This window comes from Cimex lectularius, unplaced genomic scaffold, assembly GCF_000648675.2.
Source record: "Cimex lectularius strain Harlan isolate CLEC.00 unplaced genomic scaffold, Clec_2.1 scaffold149, whole genome shotgun sequence".
NCBI lineage: Eukaryota > Metazoa > Arthropoda > Insecta > Hemiptera > Cimicidae > Cimex > Cimex lectularius.
Genome location: NW_019392736.1, coordinates 32,126 through 58,582, shown reverse-complemented (window position 1 = coordinate 58,582; position 26,457 = coordinate 32,126). Strand labels below are relative to the sequence as shown.

Below are 26,457 nucleotides of genomic sequence, written 5' to 3'. Positions count from 1 at the left end.
CATTAAATGGTGCTTCAAATGAATCTAAATTATATTCTTGTAGGGATTTTTAAATTTTCGACAAACGTTACAACAAGCGTGTTTTTTGTTTTTGTAACTTCTGTTATAGTGAATATCTGTATAGTACGATCTAATGATATATAATAACCTCGAAGTACACGTTCAACAAAGGCAGATAAAGATATCTTTAAAAATTATATATCTCAAAGTATTTTTTTTCGGCTCCAGCCAGAACGCACGGATAGGTGTCTATACGTTTTTAACTAGTATCATAAAAAAGTTTTACTGAAATCTCCCTCTCTAAAGTCCCCTTCTAAATAAGTAAAATAATTCCTGCGATTCAGGGGAGTTAAATATCCAACTACCAGAACTACCAGTTCGATATCACGAACATAAGATCAGTCCCAATTTTTTTGTGTGCAAATTATTAACAATTAAAATTTCACAGATTTTGACGATATTTAAACCCAGAACCGCTAGTTTGGCAAGTACGAATCAGGTTTGGTTCAAAAGTTCATTGTTAAACAATTTTGCTGGCCAAGATTATAACAACACTATTATAAAGTAAAATACGTAACCTAAGTTGAAATTAGGTGGGGTCAAAATGTGGGTTTTCTTGTGTAGATTTAGCTACAAACATATTTATTTTGCCTACAAAGAACAAAAATCTCCTTCTCTTAAAAGCTTAGTGTAGAAATTTAAAATGGATTCCGTGCAATGTATGGTATGCGGTGGTCGTGAGAAAAGTCATTCACCTCATTAATCATTTTTATAGAAGGGCTCCACCCAAAGATTATACTCAGCATTTTGGGGGATCCAAGTGTGACATTACAATGAACGGCCAGTAAGATTAAACCAGCATTTCAGACTCGGTTAAATGGAGGCAAAAAAAACAAAGCCTTTTGAATTTATTAAGACAGACAAATAGACAATGAAACGGATCATAATTTTTTAGTAAAACAGTATATTCCACAGCTGGAACAATGTAAGCTTATACCGTTATATTGAAATCTCATACCGTAAAGATAAAAAACTTTTTAAATGCAAAAAGATTCTGGTAAATGAAAAATGTTCGTAATTACATTGTGCTAATTTTGCGATGAAAAAACCCGAGGATTTTCTAGAGAGACTTCATATTAAAATTGCTTTAAAGATGACAGTTATTACACTATAATTATGAATTAATTAATTATTGAGTTTCTAAAAATAATTGAATAGACATTATAATCAGATACATTCTACTCTACGCTACAATGTTAAGAAAAAGATTTCGTTCTATTTTTCAGTTCAAAAAATTAGAGTGAGATTTAATTGATAATAAATGTCCGGAGTTAAGTAACTTGATCATTTAAAGTTAATTAAGAAGTAGCCCTTGACAGGTTGAATATCAATTAATTTTTTTCAGGAGTCGTTTAATGACGATGGCTTTATCTGAAGAAACTAAGTTTTAGAACCCCAGTAAATAATATATTGACGGGAGTACGAGAGAATAATTCGTTAATTAAATCTTATATGACAAAAATTAATAACTTTGTTTTATAGGGTAGTTATTATTTCAAACAAAATTTTTGAAAGGGTTAAAATATTTTTTTTTTGCTGGCCTTTTCTGTTGAAGGCGTTTTTATTAAATGTCATAGGATCGTAAAATGTTAAAACACTGTAATTTTATTTAAAAAACCCTTCAATAAAACAGCAATTTTTCATTTATAAAAAGAAAAAGAAGTACAACAATAACGAAGAAAGTAAGAATAGTTTTAAAAAAGTTTCAACAATTATTTAATCTTATCATAGATTTTTCCCAGGTTCTTTTCGACAAATAACAGTTTATTTAGTCTTTACAACATCCTTAATAAAAATTCTGGCAGGAAAAACCTAAACTAAAGTTGGTTTTATTTGACGATCTGAATTTAATTTTTAATAATTTACTTAATTTCTTAATATTTGAAATTTTGATTTCGATGTCTATCTGTTGCGTGCGCGGTCAAGGGGGGGGTGTCGACCTTTTTCAGGCTCGCAAAGAGGTCAGAGCTGCGTACTGAGGCCCTTATTACTTTTCTTTTTTGTAGACTATTTCAGGTCTATTCTTTACGGTCTAGTCTTCTTCTAGACGTTTGGAAGGTGGTACGGTCATCAACATATTAATGGATGGAGACGATATTTTGCCCGATAGTGTAGCAGGCCTTCGATGAAACATAAATCTATTGTTTATTATGTTACATACCAATTTGCATAGGGTTTTTGAAGTTATTTATATGAGTTATTACGCCTGTCTTTTTGTTTTGTCATAAAACTACAACATTTTTTTAAATATTCTAGATTGACAAATGTTGCACATTGTGAATCTACGGGGTATTTTAAAAACAATATATGTATCGTGCCAATAAAACATAATTACATGAAAATTTCAAAAGTGAGTTTTTACAACTATGAAATCGTTCGGTGCGTTATTAAACAATATTTTACAAAAAATAAAAGCGTTACACACACACACACACACACACACACACACGCACACACACACACACACACACACACACACACACACACACACACACACACACACACACACACACACACACACACACACACACACACACACACACACACACACACACACACACACACACACACACACACACACACACACACACACACACACACACACACACACACACACACACACACACACACACACACACACACACACACACACACACACACACACACACACACACACACACACACACACACACACACACACACACACACACACACACACACACACACACACACACACACACACACACACACACACACACACACACACACACACACACACACACACACACACACACACACACACACACNAATATATATATATAAATATGACTACTTTTTTCACTTCTTGTTGAAACAAATGGAACTATTATCCTTGTCAGAATTAATTGTTCGGCTTCACGTTTTTAGCTGTTTAAACATTTGGTCACTGTTTTTTTGGGCGAGGTTAGGCCTTTGACCTGGTCGGCTTCATTCCAACTCTCGCTCTTCAAACCTTTCGGGTTCAACAACTTGAACCGGGTGTCACAACAAAGTTTGACCGAGATTTAAACATACCTTATCTATTTAGTCTTCCGTGCTCGTCCTTTGCTTTTATTGCCGGTCGTTTCGGCCGATTTAGTGGGTTTGTCTTGACAATTTATGCCTTTTTCCAACTTGCAGCATTCTCACATTCCACTTCTGTTTTAAGCCCCACGCGGTTTCATTGTGGTTTCGTTATTATACTTGAAGTCAAGAATAATTATTACGTGCGTTTGACATATTTTACAGCCGAGAGGGAGAAAGATAACGAATTTGACGGTGAATAGAATGTAAAATTTTTCACAATCCTGCTAGTCTCTGGTGTTATATGATAACATTTTGAATTCATGAAACGCAGTTTCTTCATTGTTTCCATAACACGTGACTACGGCAGTGTCCGCTTCCGGATAAACACAATGAACGTCATATCGAATGGAATGGATACTTCTTCTTATATTGAGCCAGAAAAGGACAAAAAATTGTACCTTTATGTATAAATTAGTGATATGTATGTAAGTGTTTTATGAATAAATAATTTATAAAGAAGTACTGATATCACCAAATTTGGAAATCAAGTACTGATGGACAAATTATTATTTTGTTATTTATATGTGTGTATTTATTTATTTTAGTATTTTCAGTTTCAGCACGCTTGATAATTTATGAGACATCTCTCTGTCTCTGTCTCTCTCTATCTCTCCCTCCATTTTTCTCTCTCTCTCTTTTTATAAATCTCTCTATTTATCTCCCTACCGCACTCTCTCACCACTATCTATCTATCTATCTACATATCTAACTATAAAACCATTCTTTTTTCCCCTACCTCTATCTATCGCATTCTCTCAAACAATGACAGAATTAATGTTATGTAGTGAAGAAGCAAATCATTAGAGTTAACAACGAAACAAAATGCGTTTTTTCAAACTTTTTGCCATAACTTTGTCATTTTACTGACCAATTTGAAATCTGATAACACCATTGGCTTCAGTGCAAAACCTCCTTTAAAATGATGTGTCAGGATGTAAAGGCTCCTACATGAAATTGCGAAATTGAACTGGACCTGAGGTAGCCTGCATAAATTTTCTACACAAAAAAGTTAAAAATTTGAAACTAGACTAAAAATATTAAACACGTATTTTTTGTTTTATTGATAGCGTCATAGGTTCAAGAAAAATTCGGCCGGGCCAACTAAAAAGGACCCACGGCACTCTGTGCATATATTATATATATTATAGTTAAGCTTACACAAGGATGTTTAAAACAAACTTGGATAATTTAATTTAAAAACATTTTACTTTATTAGAAGCATCTTTTTCGTTTTTGTAACTTTTTCTATATGCAATCTTGTTTAACACTATACAGCACATTATTTTGTTATACTAGGTAAAAAAATCGACTGATAAATAATAACTTTGAAATACATGCACAAAAATCCTCAATTTAAAAATGTGTTTTAATTATTTATATTTTTCTCAACTCGTAGGGCAATTGGACACAAAGCTTGGACACGTGTGTGTAAATATATCATCTATTAAGATATTATGTTATAATATTATATTTTTAGCTTCAGAGTACACCGCTAATGCAAAAATTTCAGTAATCATTCGGTGAGTCTGTACGAATGGGTTGTTTTGTGCGAAGTAAACCTTTTTCAGACATCTATCATCCTGATAGATCAATTGCCGGTAAACCCCTATGCACGTTTCGCCCTTATAACTCATACGGGTTTAACAACTCGTAAAATCTGTTACGTATATTAAATTTTTTTCATGTGACTGCTCAATATATTTAGCCACCCTTTTTGTCATGATTAGGGAGTTTACGCTGCCTTTATCAGAGATTTATTAGCCGGCACTGTGACAAACATTTCTCAAAAGAACTCCACTAGAGAGCAAAGCAATATATTCTGAGAATCAAATTAAAATTATCACATGCAAGAAAGAAATTATTGGATGATAAACGCTTACGAAACAGGGATATTAATCGTTATGAATAACAGGCCAAAGTCGAATTTCATCCAAAGTAATGATCAAAGGATTATTTAATGAAATGGAAAAGAAATTAATCATAAATTAGGAAGTGTGATCAGTCAATAGATTACTACATAATATAATTTGGGCCAGTTCCAAATGAAGCCGAGACTGCCTTGCCTCGTAGAAAATATAACTATACTTTTAAACTAACATTTTATGTTCAAACAAAAATTTTCGATTTAATAAATAATAAGTTCAGTTTTAAAATGATATTTAAAATAGTTAATCAATGTTCTTTATTTGACCGGGGTTGCCTGGGTTTTACATGTTAGTATGACTTTAATGGAATATCAACAGCGAAAACCTACTACTACGCGTAATTTAGTTAAATAAAGTGAAATAACTTACTGTTTATTTTACTACTCGAAAAGATCTCATAATGATTGTTTAATCAAAAAATTAACATTTTGTCTTTCTGCTGACGGCTTTGGCCAAAGCTTTGGTCTTAATTTATTTTGTGTTCTAAACATTAATGACCGGTTGTTTAACAATTTGTTGGATTTATGAGGAGCGGTTAAGAATAAGGTAGTTTAGAAAAATAGCTTTTTTATTTTTTTTTTGCCGACATTTCGACTTTTATTCGGGTCATCTTCAGGGCAGAAAGTGTGGTGCTATTTCTTGTCACATTGGTGTTATGTGTGGTTTGTTTGTGTGACCGTTTCACAACAATTTCACACAACACCTATATGACACCACAAGAGTAGCACCACACTTTATAACCTGAAGAGGACCCCAATAAAGGTCGGAACGTCGTCAAAAAAACTGAAAAAGATGTTTTTCTAAACTACCTCATTCTTTACCGCTCCTCACGAATCCAACAAATCATTATTAATATTAACTATGTTTTGTCCTTGTTGGATTGGGCAATTAATAAATTCGGTTGACAACAAGCTAACAGGGAGGATAAGTTGTTCATTTTGTTTTAATCTTATCGGCAGATTATGGTTTTCAAAAGTGAATATTTTCTGTTTGTGATTTATTTTTTCATCGAGAGGGACCATTGTAACATTGAAATTGTGGACAAGACCGCCTGTTGCTAGAATATCAGCTTGTTTCAGATCCGTGTCAATCTGTCATGATAGAATTAAGTTGAACACGTCCAGCCATGGTTTATTTTGAAACAAAGGCTTTTACAAGGTTCAGTTGTACAAATCAGCGTTTAACCTAAAAGAAAGAAAAACATGCAACAACAAAAAATCACCATCAATTGTGGTGACTTCTAAGTGTCAATTAGTAAGTACAAAAAGCAAATAAAACGCGGTAAAAACGATTCATTTAAACGGGCAATCATTTACGACCTTGCCTCTCAGTAAACTGCGATTGTTCATAAACCAACACAACAGAATTGAAAAATGATTAAAGTTTTTTATTAATTTTTACACGTGCTACGACCGATTAAAATTTTTCGCCACAGTAATTATTTATAACATACAAAATGGCATCTTTTATCTTGAAATCATTAAATCTACGTAACTACCAATTACCCATGATAAACTTCTCATAAAACATGTTCGATTCGGACTAGATTGCATATTTTGCGATACTTCCAACCAGTGCGATAGTTCCAAACTGAATACCTAATTTTCTTACATTCATGTCCACTATTTGCAAAATGTAACAATTTTAACAATAGCCAGTTCAAATTATGTGATAATAACTGGATAATATAATAATAAATTAACCAAATGAAAGAAAACCAGTTAATTGGTAACAAGTTCACCTTGCTATTTATTTCATTTTCCTCAAGTCATAATCTATTAATTATTAAATTAATTAATAAATTACCATAATTAAGTTAAGAAAAATTTCATCTTAATTAATTACTGTATCAAAATGTTTGTATTTTCGTGCTTTAAGATTGGCAAAGGATATGTCGAACAAGAGCATGACAGAACTGAACATAAACTAAGGTTCGCCCTGGTTTTCTCAAAACCTACACAACTATTAACAACATTAAACGATATTTTTTAGAAAAGCTTTACTTTGCAAAAATTGCAAGTAAATTAAAACCCTGTATATAAAGTGAATAAAATGTTTACAAAGGAGTTTAAGTATAGCGACACTTGCCTCCACCTAGTGAAGATATTCCTTAAAAAAGTAGAATGATTATATCATATTACTTCACTATTGGAGGAAAATCTTAAACACAATACCCTCGCTATCTTGAGTAGATTATAGAACGATATTTATTACTCTCCTGTACAGGTACCATCAGCTGTCCAAATTTTGTACCCATTTGGTAGCAGATTGTGCCGGTATTAGATTTGCATTGCATAAAAAATTTAATATTTACTTTTTTGATGTTTGTCGCAGAGTGCAGTTCTGATACGCGGTGCTCACAAGTCGTTTTGTCTGTTTTGTTAAAACATAGAAGAAACACAATGGGTCCAAGGATAGAGCCTTGAGGAACACCAGCAGCAGCTAAGAAAAGTATACTCTTGTATACGTACACAATTTTTAACGAAATTAAGATTCTCTTCTTATAAACGAAGAAATCACAAAAAAATATTCACCTATCACTTCTCAATGAAATAGTTTAAAGTGAATTTTCACGATTATCATTATTATAAAAATATTATCGGTACATTTTTATTCAATGAAAAAGGGAGGTTCGAAGCGTTCGAACGTACCAACATTCTTCAACAAAACTTAAATCTCTCTATTCAATGGAAACCAGATTATTCCGACCTATATTCCCGACAAAACACAATGTTTTTTTTTATAAATCCTAACATGTGAGAAAAAATATATATTAAATGTATGAACATTTAACGTAATAAGTTAAATTATAATAATTAAAAGAACTTTATGAGCTACGTGTAGTTTACACAGTGGGGTAAGTAAACAAAAATCACAATCTCTTCTGGAATTTATTATTTCTATAATGTATAAGTTATAAGCGACAATAAACACAAACAAATCAACACCTCAGAAAACCAAATACTAACATGACCTAAGTAAGTAAGTTATCTCACTAAAAACACCTTATTTGGCTGCCAATAAAATATCATGTTTTGATGTTAAGTTTACACTATGGATTTTATCTAAAGGTTAGGGTTTTATGGTGAGGGCGTGCTTAGGACGCTAACTACATACTAAATATTTATAACTTATCGTTAGACTATCTCTATAACTTCTCCAAATTTCCATACTTCCTCCTTATTATATCTACCTTCGACTCTTAAATCATTATTTCAGACGTGTAAATGTTAGGGGTGAGAACCCATTAAAACCCTATTAACTTTTGTTACTAAAATAAACTATTGCATTGTGCCCAAGGAATTTTTCGAGAATGTTCCGCCTACGATTTCAGCTGTAGTAGAGTCCTACACCGGTTTGTTTAGGTTTTTAAGTTCCGGTTAGACCGATAGCGGAACGGCACTTTCGCTAAGTCCGAGCATGCGAAGGTCAATGTCGCTATCCTTGACCGTCAATAACGCTAGAATGGGCCGATTTTTCCGTCAATCGGCTTTTTTTGCCGCCATCAGATTATCTCCTTTTTACTATGGAAATAAGCCCCCACACGAAGGGACGGACGAGTCACCCTTTGTCGACTTTTTCATTGTGTAATTGTAGACGGATTCAGTCTAGACAAAATAAAGAAGTAGAAAAAAATGCATACTCGATGTGCACAGACAAGACCACCCTTCGTGTTATGCAAATCAAATGAAACTCTCTCGCTACCTGTTTATTCTGTGTTTACTTAATAAACTAACTAGAAGTTGAGACATATTATAGTTAATTTAAGTAATTTTTTAAAATACGTTATTCGGCCTCGGTTATGCAGTAGTTCCAGGTGATTATATTATAGCCTGGAAATACGTGAATTGCAGATACATAATATATTAGATCAGTTGAATTATTTTTAACTTAGGATAAGAAAATAATATGCACGATCATATTAAATGTGATTAAGAGTCCAAACCCAATTTGTTTAAACAAAACTATTCGGATTCGTTTTCATCATCTTACCCTCAACCTTTCTATATGAATTTAATAGAGTAATGAAAATGCAGAAACTTTTGTGCTGGATTCAGGAACATTTTTTCCATCAATGCCTGGTGTTCTACACTAAACCTTATAACGCCTCTAAGTTTTATCCATATTCAATGTTGTTACTACTTTCAATTAATTAATCTTTATGTAAGGTATTGGTTGAAATGAAAAAGTTAGTGTCACGAGCGGGATTCAAACCCACATCCTTCGGCTCAATACGCCGTTGCTCTAACTAATTGAGCTATCATTCGATGCACTCGGACACCAACTCCCCATCTCAACAACAGCTCCCCGTGGCCACTTTATATGTCGCCGAGAATCGAATCATGATCATGAAGGTTGTAAGTTGAGATGGGGAGTCGGTGTCCGAGTGGATCGAAGTCAAGATAGCTGAAGGGGTTACAGCTGCGGCGTATTGAGCTGTAGGTCGTGGGTTCGACTCCCGCTCGTGACACTAGCTTATTCATTTCAACCAATACCTTACATAAAGATTAATTAATTGAAGAAGTTATTTGGTCAATCGGACCATGAAATATATTGGGTTGTTACTACTGCTCAAAAGTAAAATATATTCTATTGTAAACTATGACAACACCGTTTAATTTTGTCAAAAAAAAACAACGATGTGTTCAAAAATCCTCAAACGCTTTATTGCTTAATCGTTTTTTTTTTATTTTAGTTGTGTGCTCAATTTGCTAAAATGTGAATAGAAATTTTTTAATAGTAAAACCTTTGTTAGTTACTTTATACGTATGTAAATTCAAACTTAGTAACTATCTGCATTGTAGAACAACAACCGCAATTTGTAATTTTGACAATATAAACTATAAAACTAAAAAATATTTTAGGTTCATTGTATATGACATTTCTGTTAATAGTAAATACTTGATAAATTCACTACTTTAGGTGGCCCGCTTGACCAATTAATATCTTTCAATTAATTAAGGTTTTGAGTTGAGATAAAAAAGTCAGTGTCACGAGCGTGATTCGAACCCACGATCTTTGGCTAGATACGCCTTTGCTCTACCTCTTGGTAAATACTTGAGTCAAACTGTTCAACGATGGATTAAAAACGTACAACACGTTTTTGAAAAAGTGTTTATTGTACCAGAGGATTGGTTGTATAAATGATTAAAAAGATAGATCTCAAAATTTGAAAATGTGTAAAGGAAAACAAACTAAAAAATGAGATGTTACAATAATATTTTTAATATCGAATTTTACCTAAACTCCTCATTCCTACTCTATATTTTATCCAATAAAAAATAAGTTTATATAAACAATCCTCTTTCTATAAAATGTAAAACGCCTATTTTTGAAAGGATATCTTGGAAGAAACAACAACTCAATAATACATAGTTCAGAGAAAGAGTGGGCAGAGGGCTACCGTTAAAAGCTCTTAACGTGGGTCTGCATCCGAAGAAGGTAAAGCTGAGCATCCGGTGAAATTGAAAGAGGGTCTTTTATTATGAGATTCCTCCCTGTAATCGAATCTTCCAGCCTACACTACGCACAGCTTGATGCGAAGTTAGAAATTGCGTAAAAGGTTCGAGATGTGGCTGAGGAGGTGCCATTTACACCATGATATGCCCTGAATGAAATTTGCTTGGGTTACATTCAAATGTCATCGTTTGAAACATATTTACCTGACCTTAGTCAGTCAGATTTTCACTTACCTAGCTGAATGGCTAGTTTTTATGAAGAGGTAATAATGAATCTCTAGGGATTGATTTAGGCTGTGTTAAAGAATGGACAATTAATTGAATCGATTCAAAAGAGTTTTATTTGAATTTCCATTCTGAAAAAACTACCTATTTGTATTACAAAATTTAATTTCATTAATTCTATTAACGAATTCAATTTAATTTGTAATTTTGAAGTGGTCCTGTTCTGAGTTAAGAGTGATAATTATGTAAATTCACGAATAAATGAAACTGTAAATTGCTGTGGATTCCTTTATCCTTTATCTCCAATAAAATGCTAAAAGTATTCCCTCTTCTTTTGAATTGTATTTATAATGAAAATGGGAAAATTGTTTAAAAGTTAACCCCTTTAACAAAATCCAATAGCATAAAATCCTTAGCTGAAGCCTGTTTGTTGTATTTTAATAACAAACCGCTCCCTCCTGGAACGGAATAATGCCCTTTTAACTGTCCGGGAACACCGTCGCCCTTTCCTTCTTTATGACTGCCTCGATTGGAATGTTGAGGACAGCCGATGTCTGACTTTTGATTAGTTTCATTTTCCCAACCTTTAATTTTAAATGGAAATTATTGTAGAAAAATAAAAATCTATATACACATAGGGTGGTTTGCGACACAAAATAAAAATAAAAAGGAACAACAATTGGGTGATAGCAGAATCCATTTAACTGTTTTTTAAATGGTTTACTAGCAAATGTTAGTAACTAAATTGTTAAATATATCAAGCCACATCATTTAACAATTAATTTAGTTGCTTAATTAATTATTTGGTTTTTATTTCTTGGATTCTATTAACTTTATCTTTACTTTTCACAATAAAAAAAATCTTAAATCTACCCCAGCGCTTAAAACCTAGATTTTTCGATCAAACAAAACGAGGTTTTGATCTACTATACTCCTCTAACACTGCCACAGCATAGAAAAAGCCCCGAGGATGACCCCCATAAAGGTCGAAACGTCGGCAAAAAAAGGAAAAAGGTGTTTTTCTAAACTACCTCATTCTTGACCGGTCCTCACGACTTCAAAAAATTGCAAATTGTATAATTAACGTAAAAAATCTGTTTTTGCGTGTGCGTGTGAAAAATACGTTTTTATGAGGAAAAAATTGTATTTGTTGTACAGAAAGAGTTAGAAAACCCCTTTTTTGCCGCATTCTATTCTATTTATAAGTTAATATCTCCCGAATTATTTTTTGCAACTCGTATAGAACTACCCTGTATATCATTTGATTCTCAGTTTTTGATTTTACTATTTCGTAATTTGATTATTTTTATACCTTAAAAAATTCAGTCTTGAATAGTAACCTATGTAGTGCATGTATATAACATATGTATGGCTTATGAATATTGTATTTGTGCTTATTTAAGAAAGTGAGAGGGAGAGGGAGTGAGAGTGAGAAAGAAAGAGAGGGAGGGAGAGAGTGAGAGAGAGATGTTTGTTACGTTCATAATGCTAGGTAAACCACTGATTTTTTAAAACAACTTTGCTGTGCAAGATAAATCAGAAAATATTATACATTAAAAATAACATTTCTGAACATAAATTGGAATTAGGGGTGTTCAAAGGACGGGTTTTCGCGTACAGAGGGTTTAGGTAGAAAAACATAGTTTTTCCTTCAGAGACAAAATTCCCCTTATCTGAAATGATAAGTGGCTTGGGAATTAAAAATGGATTCAGTCTAATGGAAGTGTAGGGGGTGGTCCTGACAAAAACGAGTGCAAAGCCGTTGCCAATCAGCTACCGCGGTTCCCGCCCAAATAGCACTACTTTAATCACATAAAAAATACAAATAAATAAGACAATTAATTAAGGTTTTTAGTTGAGATGAAAAAAAGTTTATGGCACGAGAGGGATTCGAACCCACGACCTTCGGCTAGATACGCCGCTGCTCTACCACCTGAGCTATCGTGACCTCGTTCGAATCCCTCTCGTGCCATAAACTTTTTTTCATCTCAACTAAAAACCTTAATTAATTGTCTTGCATTAATTGGTCAAGCGGACCACGAAAATAGTGAATTAACAAATAAATAAGTTTTGAAACTAAAAACCACTAAAATGGTGGAGATGGCTTTAGATATTTTTTGTTTAAGAACGTAATTTGATATATTCAAGATAAATCGTATAATCTGCTCAAATAAGATTATCAGGCACCGTAAAAGTTCATCATTTTTTTGGTCGATTTCAGTATTAAAGTATTACACGAAATTGACGTACTCCGACCTATTAAAAAACCAAGTACGCTTTAATCAATTGGTTTATAAAAATCCAGAACTTTTAGAATCATTTCGGTCATTAAGAAGGGCGGATGAATTAAATGAGTTAAATCATTTTGGAATAATTTGGACTATTAATTTGAACTAACGGTAATATTTTGTTTATTCTTAGCGAATAAAAATGGATTTGGTTATGTTCCATGAATCTGTAGTGCTCAAGTAAAAATTTTGGGTGTAAAAACCTAAGAATTGAGGTGCTTACTCTGGCTAAGCAATTTCGATTTGAGTAGTTTCCGTATTTTGTGCTGATATGTTGCAATAGTCTACAGGTTTTTTAAAACTAAATATCAACTGGTAAAAAAAATATTTAGAGACCTGGTATCTTAGTAATTTCTACACCTCTGTTATAGTTTTAATTTACAAAAAAGCGGAAACCATATTATTAGAATTAAACTAAGGGTTTTGCTTAACATGAACGTAGTACCAGCTTGTTATGTCGAAGTGATGTATAATGTCACTTTTGGTTTACAAGAAGGACAAAATCTTCGGATCATATTACTTCATATGATCCCCAGTGTTAGAAGCGACCGAGGGCCGTAAATCAATTGTCATATCAGATGGGGGCACGAGTGTTAAGGATGTGCCCTTAGACGGGAAATAGCTCTATTTATCGACGGAAAAATGTACGATCTGGAAATGTGAAAAAGCCTTTTCAACAGCAGAATTGTTTATTTATTTGCGTTTTATTCTAGAAACAGGTGATAGTGCATTTATTGACAGAAAAATCTCTGTTCCATAAATATGAAAAAAGTCTTTTCAATAAAAAATGTATATTTATTTGTGTTTTCTTCTCGAAACTGGAGGAAATAGCTCTATTTATTGACGGAAAAATATCGGATCTGAAAATAAGAAAAAGTCTTTTCGACACTTATTTATTTGTATATTCTATAAAGAGAATATGATTTATCTATCCAGATAAAAAATGTACTATCTGAAATAATGAATATCACTCTTCAACAATTGCTTATTTATGTGTGTTGTATTGTATAAATGAGAAATATCAATATTTATTGATAGTGTAATATCACATATTTAAATATGAAACGGTTTCTTCAACAAACATTGTTAACATAAATGTGTTTTTATTTTAGAAAAGAAAAATATCTATAATTATTCATAACGAAATATGTAAAACTTTTTTCAATAGCAATTGCTTATTTGTCTGCGTTTTATTTTCTGGTTTTTACTACACATTGTGTACTTTTATACTACAGTAAACTCTCTTAACCTCAGCTAAGAAAGTAAAGGAGATAGTCATTAAGCTTAACCTGAAAAAATCTTCGGATGATGATGCTTTCCGACCCCTTCTCTTGAAAAATCTTCCAACTAAAGCATTTCGCATAACCAACAAAATACGTGGTTATACTTTCTGATATCTGGGAACTTGTTTAGAATAGCTCACTCCACAAACCTATTGCACTTTGCCTCTAAATTACCAACCTCCATCAGTTCCTTACTACCCTTAACAAGGTCACTGAAAATGTGTCATGTCCAATCAATTTGGTTTCAGACCAGATAATTTCACTAGGAAGCAGCTTGTGAGAGTAATCGATACTTCACTAACATTTTAACGTAAACAAACAAATTGGAATGGTACTAGCTAACATTGAAAAGGCCTTTGAATTTGTATGGCACAGGAGTCTCATAAATATATATACAGGGTGTCTCGTAAACAGACGTCAATACTTCAGGAGGTTATCCAATGTGTCAAATTGGACTAAAAGCCCTTATTGTCCAAAGCCTGATTCTCAATCTTATTCGAGATAATCAATTTTTAGGCTACTTCAACCTTTCAAAACTTTATTACATATATTTCCATTTATCCACAAGCCCCTCGTGACGCTTAAAATATTAATTCTACTGTACATTAGAATACGCCAATCGAAAGGGCGCCGAAAACCCTGTGAGATTCATTTTTAAATATTGTAACCTTCAAGAAAAATTGGTCCTACATAGGGAATATTTTAGTTTAGGTACTAGGAGTTCAGACGCGCTTGGGAGCATTGGAGCGGGTGTTCCCCAAGGCTTCGTGTCGGGTCCTATACCATTTCAACACATCAAATCATTGTCGGACTTAGCACTGTTTGCAAATGACATTCCATTTGAATAAACCCCTTGTTAGTATACCTACAGAATTTCGATTTCTGTGAAAACATGTTTCAAAGTAGAGAATTAAGCCAAATAGCAACAAAACTGAAGCTATTTTGTTTTGCTAGGTGATGATCGGTAACGCATCCCATGTCCACCAGGGTTTGCACCTTGACGTTAACTTTGACAAAGTTCTAAATATGTTTTTATGTCGAAACAAAATGCTCAGCCCACTCTAGAGGCTAATTAGATACAAATCACAAAAATGTATTTATGTGCATCTAATTATAATAAGCTTCAAATTGTCAGAAATAAAGTTTTAAAAGTAGAACGTAACTTTCCGAGCTCAAACACACACACTCACTCACACAATTTAATAAAGAAGTTTGAGCATCGATGCTCAAATGTGTAGTATATATAATTGATGAGCGACTGAAGCACATACTGATGTGATGCATAATTTGATAAATAAATGTCACTCTTATGCTAAAATGACCATACACAATGGTCGTAAAGGAAAATGACTCTCTAAACTTTGAACTATTTATGTAACTACAGTACAAGAGGCCTTAATTATTAAAAATAGAGATCCAGTATGCAGCCATCATTCATTTAGTTAATATTCAGGGTTAATAAGTTAAACTAAATCTCGGCAACTGCTATATAAATGATTCACTATTACAAAAGGTAATCCTCGTTTGCATGAGGGAGGCTCATCATCTTCCGAGTAAATTATAATTAATGAAACTTAATAAAAGTGGATCTACTGAAATGTAGGAGACGGCTGTTAGTGATTTGATCCATAATTAGCTAAATAAGCATGTTATGTAATATAAGGGAGACCATTATTATATAGGGTTTAATGACTTCTTGCTTCTACATTACGAAACTTATTTTATCACGGCATAATTTTTCTAAAAAGAAAACATAATTGCTCAATTGCAACACTGGCTTCACATTTAATTACAGTTGTATATGATAAAAAGTAAGAGTAGAGAGATGCCGGTGGATAATTTTTAAAATTTAGTTCCTTAAAACCTGACTGATATAATAAAATCATAATTGTTATAATTTCATGTTCCAATTACAGACAGTGTGAAAGGGTTTTGTCTTTCATGCGGCCGGAAATGTTTAATGATTTAAATAATAGATTCAAGATAAAGATCAAACTGTTTGCATACGAATCTAATCTCCACGGAGTACAAAAACAACAGATAGATAGGAGAGGGTTTTAAGTTCGGACTAGTTGACGATTTCCTGCTGTAAAATCCGCTGTCACAACAATACACCAATTAGTACTCTGTTAATTAATGGCTTCCAAGCCGGAACTAGTTTGCATCACAAAGAACACCATGGAGTTTGCTCATTTCGATGCCCACGCATTTGTCCTTTCGACCGATTCACCGATTTCCACGAGCGCTGTTACTACGCTCTGTTATTCTTGCTTTGTTTTGTTATTGTCGTGCTACCTCGCAAATCAAAATATTTACCTTTAGGAAATCAAAGAATTATAATAGCAAACTCATTTCTGAACTGTTATGAACTGACCCCTTTGACCCAGTCACGAACAAAGCTAAACTAATTGGGTGGCGACATCGTCCCGGGTGTTTTTCTCACGATTAGAAGCATCCTAGTGATAAAAAACAAAAATCATCAATAATAAAATTTTATGAGAATAAAAAATATGAAAGCTAGTTCAGTTGTTTTTTTAATTCTTGCTGACAGTAGACACATAAACTACATTAGAAAACTAATCTTCCAACTGTTTTCTTACGCTACATTGTAAAAAAAAAAAAAATATTAACTCTTAAAATAAATGATTTGAAATAAATTTGGCTACATTGTATGAATTTGTTATTCACCACTACACCTTGGTGCATAAGCACGTTCTCTGATACTAGTGTTCAATAGTGTTACTGTTTCGCATAATAATTCCATTGGATTGTCGTTAAATTAATTTAGACTACTTCCCTTGAAAATAAAGTAATTAAAAATTCAATTGGTTAATTTCAATTCAAATATTTTTATTGAAAATTATTTTTGGGGTGAACCATATATAAATTACATACATAAATTACATTATTTTTTTGTTTAGGCTGGTAGGGCACGAGGCAGAATGTTTTATAAAAATTAGGTTTTCCTCCCCCTTTGCACGGGGGCTGGAGTCTTAAAGTTAGGTAATATGCTAGTTTTCCCGTTTAAAATCATAGCGCTTGAACACTGAAATAAAAAGGTAGGAATACATTCCCGGAAGATAGCTATCTTCTCTAACAGTCAGGCAACAATACAGGCCCTAGTCATATACAAGGAGAAGGCAGAGAGCGTTTGGAACTGCCTGGAAGCCCTGGCGGAAATCAGAGACACCAATGACCTGACCAACGAAAAAGTTGATATGTTGGCCAAAGAGCAAACATGAACACTCTAGGTTCTGCACCCTACTGTGGCTTAGCATCTTGTCACAAAAGTGAATAAATATGAAAATGGAATCTTAATGAGTCCAAACTCTGGTGAAACAATACCACAGACATCAGGCACGCGAAGAGATTCATAGAAGGGCCATCAGAAAAACTTTCAAAGGAATGACTGGAAGGAACCGCACCGAACATGAATTCCGGCTGGACTCCTGACATGTCGTTCCCGATTACTCATCGTCAACAAGACAAGAGGATCTTTAACGTCCGCAAATAGCCTATTCGGCCTTATCAGACGTTTTGATTCTCAAGATGAGAGCTGACGCACCTCCACATACGACGGAATAGTGTTACCGCCGCAGCATTGGCGTAGTGGTGTCCCGGCCCCTAAGGGTCAGTAGCCACGCTCTCCGCTTGTCCACTCCGAATGGTCGGGCCCGCATTGTGCGTCGGGTCGTACGCCGCACGCGAGGGGCTAACGGGCCGAAATACATCAGCCCGTCCCCCCCCCTCGCGTACTCCCTAGATGGAGAAGGCGACTCTATCTCTCTGAGTGTAGAGGCTCCTCTAGCGTCGAAACTTTCGGGAACGCCCCGACAGCGGTTTTAGTTTAGAGTGGGATTGCTACCCACCCCCTAGATGAGCACTGTCTACGGTAAAAAGTCTCTTATCGAGCTCAGCCTACACCTGCTGCACGCATTCGAGGGACGCCATAGGTCTAGCCTAGGTGGTCCGATCCTTCGCTTCCCCGAGGGTACCACGCCGGTCATACGCACAACAATGCAAAGCATACTCGAGTCAAAGACGCCAACTCAGTACCCATTTCCAATCGCTTACTTACGCATTCGAGGGACTGTAGCATGATCATGACGTCCTCAACCCTTACATGCTGTCGCAACGTCTCCCGTGAGGACCAGGGGGTACTACGTTGGCCATACGCAAGCTTCACGAAAGGTCCCAGATAGAAGACAGCCTCTGTCTAAGTTCCCGCCAGGGGCGTCACCACAAGCCACCACGAGTCCTTTCCCAATGTGACTCGGGCTGGTTTTCAGAACATTTTAGTCACCCCATGGTACAGATGGCCATACAACCCTCCCCCGTCTTTACAGACAGGATCTGGTGCACTGGCCCTCGTGTGACTCTGCTAAGGCACCCGCCGCCCCTGCCGACCCTCAGGCCGACATAACACAGCTTGTGCTTTAGAGAGGTTGCCACGCCCTCTGGGCTGCACCATTATTTTGTGCCCGGATACCCCCCTTGTAACCAAGGGTTAGGAGGGGTCACAGGATAGAATGAAGGAGTTCGGATTGAGAAAAAGGGGCCGTGGAAGAGAACACGAGGTGAGCCGTTTCGGGGTCTCGAGTCTCAACCACATTATACCACCCATTGTCGCCGTGGTTCCACATAGAGTGGGCCATGACTCCCAGGGTGGGTGAGGCGAGATGGCCGTTCAAAAGCCGAACTAGTCGGCCGTATCCCAGCCAGTCGCCTCGGGAGGTTGAATCCGAGTCCGCAGAAAATAAATCCCGCAGGTCGGTTTGGGATCCTCAATTACAAACACTCACGTTCACGTTTCCTGCTACTCCCCGAAGGCCGAATGTCGCTCACACCTGGGCTTGAGAGACTCTTCCTCAGCGATTCGAACCCCTGAATCGCACATGGAGGCAAGGGGGAGGTGCTCAGGCTCCCCCAGCGTCAGAAACGGGAACAATCGAACAGTCGAGCCCAGATAACGTGGGCTACGCCTTCCGCTGCCTCTCTTGAGACCCAGAGCGGTCAGATAGCCGAGCCGGGCGCGGGGCACTCCTGACAGGGCAATGCCACCTAAGTTAGCACATGCACCAGATAGGAGTGCAGACGGAAGAAATATTGGGCAGATATTGCAAGGAAGGGAGACCGCACATCACATTTTGTGTTTTTGGTTGGTTTATCATCTAAGGTCTATGTAGGTGCGGGTTCTTGCAACTAGGGCAGAAAAGGCAGAAGCAAGATCGTACACTTAGGAACTACTAGAGTTGATTAACAACCTGAAGCTGACCAGTGAGTTATAAAAACAGGAGAGCACAATAGATCTACTCATGTCGAGGTGCAGAAGGACTTGTGGCCGCCTGTTTTATCCCTATCCCTATCCCGTTTTAAGAGAAAGATAGTAACGTGAAACATATATTCACCGAAAACTAAATTACACAAATACCTAACTTTTTACCGTACCTACAAACCCACGATCGATGTGAATGAACTTCTCCAACCGATATAGGATCTCATGAGAACGAAATCAAGGTCATACTTGAGGGACTTAATGATCAACATTCTTCTCCTGTACACTATTGTCCTACTGGGCACACGTGGGCTTGCAACGCTTTAATAGCTCCCATCAACCTACAGTAGTTCTAGGAAGCGCTACCACCCATCGTGTTGCCGCTACAAATCACAAATGACATACTTGATCGAAGCGTTGTTAACTGTAGAGAACACTTACTTTCACGATTTAAAATTTTTTACGATTTTTAAAACCTTTTTTGTAAAACCATTGCGACACATTAGAGGTGAAAAAGACTCGAGATCATTTAACGTTGGTAACGGGTATAAGTGGACTGTATTTGTAACTTTTAAAAAATTAAATAAATAATCAAACGAAAATACAATAAAAATGGACCTCGAGCCTCATGGCGTACCGAAGAGTGCAAGGGGAAGACGATTAAATTTTGGGAAGGCGAACATCTCCATTCCCAGTACTGTGGGCTTTAAATTCAACATTCTCAAGCTTAGACGATGCTGTACGATATTTTGCAACGACCGTTTCAATGATGACCATTTCCCGTAATGACTTAACTCGGTAAAACTCGGTAATGATCAGGATTAATTTTCAACTCTACTAATTTATTTGGAGATCATAATCGTCAAATTGCTCAACAATTGTACCTACCGTTTTGTAAAGAACTATGAACCTTCCAGACATTTAGGGTCCTGAATAGATTTTGTGAAAAGTGAAAAAGTGTTCCTCTTTTAGCGTCTAAAATTTTCGATTTATTTTTATTTTTGTCTTATCTTGCCTACGACTTAAAGTAAACAACCAAACAATAACCCACCGATTGGTATTTGTTTTATCTTCCAACTTACTACGTAACGCCAATACCACTCACTCACTATCAATCTTTCCAATTTCAAAATGGCTGAGAGTTCCAAATGCACAGAATTTGCATCGTATAAAAACTTCATGATCCATCAATATTCGTTTCTCCAAGACATGCTTCGTACGCTAGGTTGATACGATATTTTCAATGCCTAGCAGCTATCAGTCCATCTACAGTTGTGTCATTTTTCCTGTAGCATCACACATCCAATTTTTTTTTTTGCGTTATGAACTATGCATATTAGCCATGTGACAATTCATATATGTGTGTTCAAATTTGGGGGGGTTATTGTGATAAAAGGGCCAGAGGCGACGGTGGGAATCGAACCCACGACCGCGGCGTGAGAGTCTCTCATGCTAACCACTCATCACACACACAAATACTTCAAAAAACTAAATAATCCGGTATTATAATTTTTCGAGTTGTGCCACTTCTCTTGTGGGAGTGCGAAATAACCTGATTTCATCCCTTCAGCCAATGGCAAACGAGTGTGAACAAACGCCATTATTTTCACTTTCCAATAATTGGAAAATTTGTACACAATAATGAGTTATATACTTATAAAAATATTTGAGTATATCCATAATTGGCCTTAGTAATTAAAGGTTTGAGGACAGTTTGTAAATATTTTGTTAAATATTGGGTTGCTGCAAAATTAACGCAGGCTTTGAATTTGTGTTATTTTCGTAGCTGCTTGTCATGTAAACAAAGGTAAATCTTCAAATCTAATTTATGGATTATAATTTCTACTTTAACTGTTAACTTGTACTCAAAATATTATAGTTTATATTGAATTTTATAAGAGTGAGCACCTGAGAAAATTAAATATATCCAAACTAGATTTCGGTCAAATTTATTTGTACGGTGCTGCGATGGTTTGATCTCGAAGACAGTGAAGGTCGCGTAGGCCTTTCGTTGTGGACGACGACCATTTCAAAACGTTGATTGAAGAAAATTCACATAAGACAACAGGGAAATTGCGGAAGAACTTAGTGCTGACCAATCAACCGTTGTTCGCCATTCGGACGAAATTGGTAAATTAAGCTCAAGTGGGTATCGCAGGAACTAACCGAAGCGCAAAGAAATCGACGCTTTGAAATTTGCAAGTCTCTTTTGTTGCGCCACCAAAATGATCCATTTCTCTATCGAATGCGATGAGAATGGATTCTCTACGATAACAGGAGGCAAACAGGTTAGTTGGACAAGGTTGAAAGGCCACTTCCCGAAGCCAAACGTTCACCCAAAAAAGGTTATTGTGACTGGTGGTGTACTGCTGGGGTTGTTCACTATACTTTCCTGAATTGTGGTAAAACTATCACAGCAGAGAAATATTGCCAAGAAATTGACAGAATGCACCGGAACTAAAACGTCTTTGTCCAGCATTGGTAAACTGTAAGCCGATTCTTCTTCATGATAACGCCAGGCCACAAGTGGCAATGTCAACCCTGCGGAAATTTAAGGACTTAGTATATGAAACCTTACTGCACCCTCCATATTCGCCCGACCTCTCACCTACAGACTTCGTTTTAGGCATTTTGATCACTTCATGAAGGATAAAATTTTTAGAGAAAGTGAAGCCGAAAACGCCTTCCAAGACTTTATTGTAAATCGGAATAAACCATTTTTTGTCAGCGGAATAAAAGCGCTTATTATACCTTGGAGAAGATGTGTAGATTGTCTTGAAATATATTTCGGATAAATTTTGTTCGTTTTATAAAAATTAAAAATAACTTTGACTCCTTTTCAAAACCAGGATGAGTTTTGTTCCAGCCAAATATTAGAATCTTTTGTAATGTTAATTTAACTAAAATTTAGAATAAGAAAAATAAAACACAAAAAATAATAAGCATCTTCCGGATAACTAATTAATCATTACTTCAAGTCTAATGTAATGTGTCAAACAACGATGATAAAATCAAATTATTTTCAAATCGTTAGCACAATTATCTTAAAAATCAATCATTTTTTATCTTGACAAAGGTATTATCAATTTAAATGACTTTAACCTTTCTGAGTTAGTTTTTTTATAAAAGAAAAATGTTACAGGGACGGAACGAAATCTTACTTGGGGGCGGTACGTCACATCTAGGCCACTATACATTTCTCGGTACATTTAACTTTAACAATGGGTGACCCACAAAAGGCCACAGATGGACAACTATATGATTCATTGTTCCTCTTGATTGGTTCCACTGTGATGTTTATAATTGTACAGTGCCAGGTTTCGATGAAGACAACCGCCCAGTCGTTAATTAGCCGGTGTTAAAAAGTATCGTTAGTGACAGCCAGCTCTTTCTTTCGCCTCTTGTGTTCAGGGTCTCTTATCCATGAGGAAGATTGAGATTAACTCAATTCAAGACCCCCTGGTTTAAGTTAATAAACTCAAGGGAAACAGGAGTTTCCTACTCTTTTCTCTCAAGGGGCTTCGGTTAACCAGACATGGCAGTAAAAACGTTGACGCATTCGAAAAATTCAGAGTTTAACAACTTTGAAACAGGACATAACATTAAAAATTTCAATAATTGTATGAAACCTTGCTTTTTTTTAATTTCCGCTAAATAGACACACACAATAGTTATGGAAAGCGATAAATTACGATTTGTCGGGAAATTGTGTGAGAGGAAACTGAGAACATGCTGATGATTTCCATGAAAATTTGTTAGTGATAATAAGTAAATAATTTTTTTAGCAATTCAAATATTTATTTGAATACAAAATTCTTTTCAACTTTGTTCAAAATCGCAAGAATTTTCTTCCTAAAAGCGTCTAAAAAATTTGTTCCTGGCTAAAAAAAGTTTTACTTACATTTCGATTCTTACGTTTAGGCTCGGTCAGAAAATAATTATTTATTGGATTTCAAAATATATCTCAAATTTATTCCGGCATGTTGATTTCTTTCATGTTTAGCAAAGTAGGTTTTTTATCTAGTAAGAAGCAAAGGCGATATACGTTTTCTGCAATGAAAATATCCCCTAATTTCATATTTTAGAGGCAAATTTTTAAAAACGCAGAAACCGTATCTGTATAACTTAAAGTGATGCATAAAGTTATATTAAATGCAATATTAATTATCTTATATTGCTTTTAAGTTTATGATAGCAACTAACACTTTTTCTCACATGAGGCTACTTCTTTTATTTTATAAATTTTAATAAATGGGAAATGACTAAATATCGTTCGAGTTTATAATCTAGCAATTACCAATAATTGTAGTGTATGATTTATATTAGATTTTTTCAACATTAAGAGGATTCTGTATTGTAGAAAATAGACAAAAATGCGTTTGGCAGCGGACCAATAGGGAGGAATTTCAAAATTTCACAAGTTTCAACCTTCAAAATTTGAAAATAAACGTTATTAACAACAGGAAGAAGTATAATTAAAAGTAAAATTTGATCTTTTATTATAACTTTTGAATTATATAACACTACATTTAGAGTCTCAATCGTGATGACATTATAAAAGTGATATAGTTTTAAGTCTTTAAAAACTCAAATCAATACATTAATAATTAAATTTTAATTTAGTCAACTTAGATAACAATTGTTTCAAATCTGCTTGCATTGATAAAATTGTGATATTTTAATTTATAACAAATATCAGATATAATATTCATATCATTGGTCATTGGACATGATTAATTAAAATCTCTTTTTTTGGTACTTTTTAGGTTTAAAATCGTCTATCGATAAAATCTTTCCAAATGCATTGTATTTTTATCAATTTAATTAAAATAGTAACATTGTTAAATGTTTTTTAAGTGGGTTTTTTATGCTTAAATTTTCTAAATAGAAACTGGGACACAAGAGGTAAAACTGTTTCCATGTCAGTTGTACGCAATTTACATTATAAATTTGCTTACTTAACCTGCCAGGGTGGTTGTATTTAAAAATCGTCTAATAAGTTTTCTGTTCAAATTCACATTTAATTGTATTAGTTAGAACGAAAGGAAAAAAGTTATCCAGCTTCTTGATGAAATAGATAAACGTTTATACGTTTGTAACGTAAACATAAACAACATCCGTTCACTCACTCACACATACACAAACACACTCTTTCCTTCTGTCTGTTTTCTTTCCCTCTCTCTTTTTTTTCTCTTTTACTCTACCTGCCACATCAACAATTCAGATCACATCAATAATTTTAAAAATGTACCTTTCATTGATTTAATTCTCTCTATCATTTGTCACAATTAAAGCAAAGTAGTAAAAGTAAACTTACTCTACGATCATAATTATCTTCAGAACCCGACTTACCTGAAAACAAACATAAATTCAATTTAGCAAAAAAAAAAATTAAAAATCATTTCCTAAAATTTAACCACGTCAAATTGGTCAGTTAAAGTAGTCAAACGTTAAAGTAATTTTACATGATTGATATTTTTTGTTAAATTACCAATTTTCCATTGAAAAAACATACCTGCAAAACAATGGTAGTCCATTTATTTATATGTATGATTGATTCAAATGTCTATTTTCTTTTGTGGTTTTATTTGGTATGGAATAATAGTTTTAGGTTCTAAAAAGTATTGTAAATTGACTTACAATATTCATATATCATGCATGCATCAATTATGAAAATATCATAAATATCTGGTCAATTGTACAAACCTGTACCCATATGGTGCCCAATAAGAATAAATGACGGCTCAATAAACTTCAATCAGCAGTTTTTACTTGTCTCCCAAGACTGAGTGACGATTACCGACAATTGTCGGTTTTCAGCCGAGTGAGTTAATTATTAGAGGGGTGGAATAATTCCGTCACTGATTTATAGCGTCTGATTGATAGGAAGATGGGGGAAACGAGGGATTAGCACCAGGCGCCCTGCCCCGTTCTGGTCAAGTAGTACACTTCAGCCTTTTATTCGGAATGAATGATAGCCTCAGTGCGGATGGTTAACGATCCGTCGGATTGACATTCACAGCGTCAATTTCTGTTGAGTCACAGAACAAGTGTGAGAGAGGCCGAGCCTATATTGATTTCGAATTAACCAACGTTCATCTTTTTTTTAAGTAAATTAACATAATTAATCTGCTCAAGTTTTCAAGAAATAGCCAAAGAAAAGAAGTTAACAAAATTATTAATATTGTACTTGCACTTTTTTAAAAGTTCTTACTCAAATGTAAGTGAATAATCTTAATAATTTTAACAAGCAAGATAAGTGTTTCTTTTTTATCTATCATCTGAATCAACAAATCAAATGTAATTATCTTGGTAATAATCATCTACTTAATGTTGATAAATAAAATTTATATTATATGTGGCGTAATAAATAAATAAATAAACATAACAAAACAGGAACATTACACAAAACTCGAGCATAGAGTAATTTCTCATCTTATCGTCAAATAATAAAATATTAGCTTCAGTAATTATACTATTATTATCCAGGAAGTCAGGGATAAAGCCACTACTGACTAAATCATCCGGGGAAAGAATATTACCAATAAAAAAGGGAAAACAATCAAGAAAGGGTTTGGCTACAAAACCATTCTAGGCGGACATAGATAACATAGATTTTTGGAAGAAAGGCAAGTAAGTATCAGGAGTATCGGGCCTAGGTCCTACAAGAACCCCTTGGACTGGTCTCAACTTTTTCTAAGCTGAGGACCAAACAATCCAACTCTGCCCACAGGTCCTGATGAAGTAAATGAAGGGTGTTCGGATATTTTTGGACAATCATAAAAACATTAAACTCCAAACCAGTCTTGGACAGCCTAAGTTGCATAATAGCCCTAA

The 26,457-nt window shown here is 34.7% G+C and overlaps 1 protein-coding gene across 3 annotated transcripts in view; it reads right to left on the bottom strand.

Moving 5' to 3' along the window:
- The window catches only part of LOC106667887 (tensin), a 302,717-nt gene that overhangs the window by 257,797 nt on the left and 18,463 nt on the right, over nt 1-26,457 (bottom strand). Inside the window, exon 1 of one of the 3 annotated variants that reach the window (XM_024226966.1) lies at nt 25,327-25,367. The exons of the other annotated variants lie outside the window; for them this stretch is intronic. The gene's annotated coding sequence lies outside the window, so the exon portion shown is untranslated. Of the gene's footprint in view, nt 1-25,326; nt 25,368-26,457 lie in introns of those variants that run through there. 3 annotated transcript variants of the gene reach the window in all.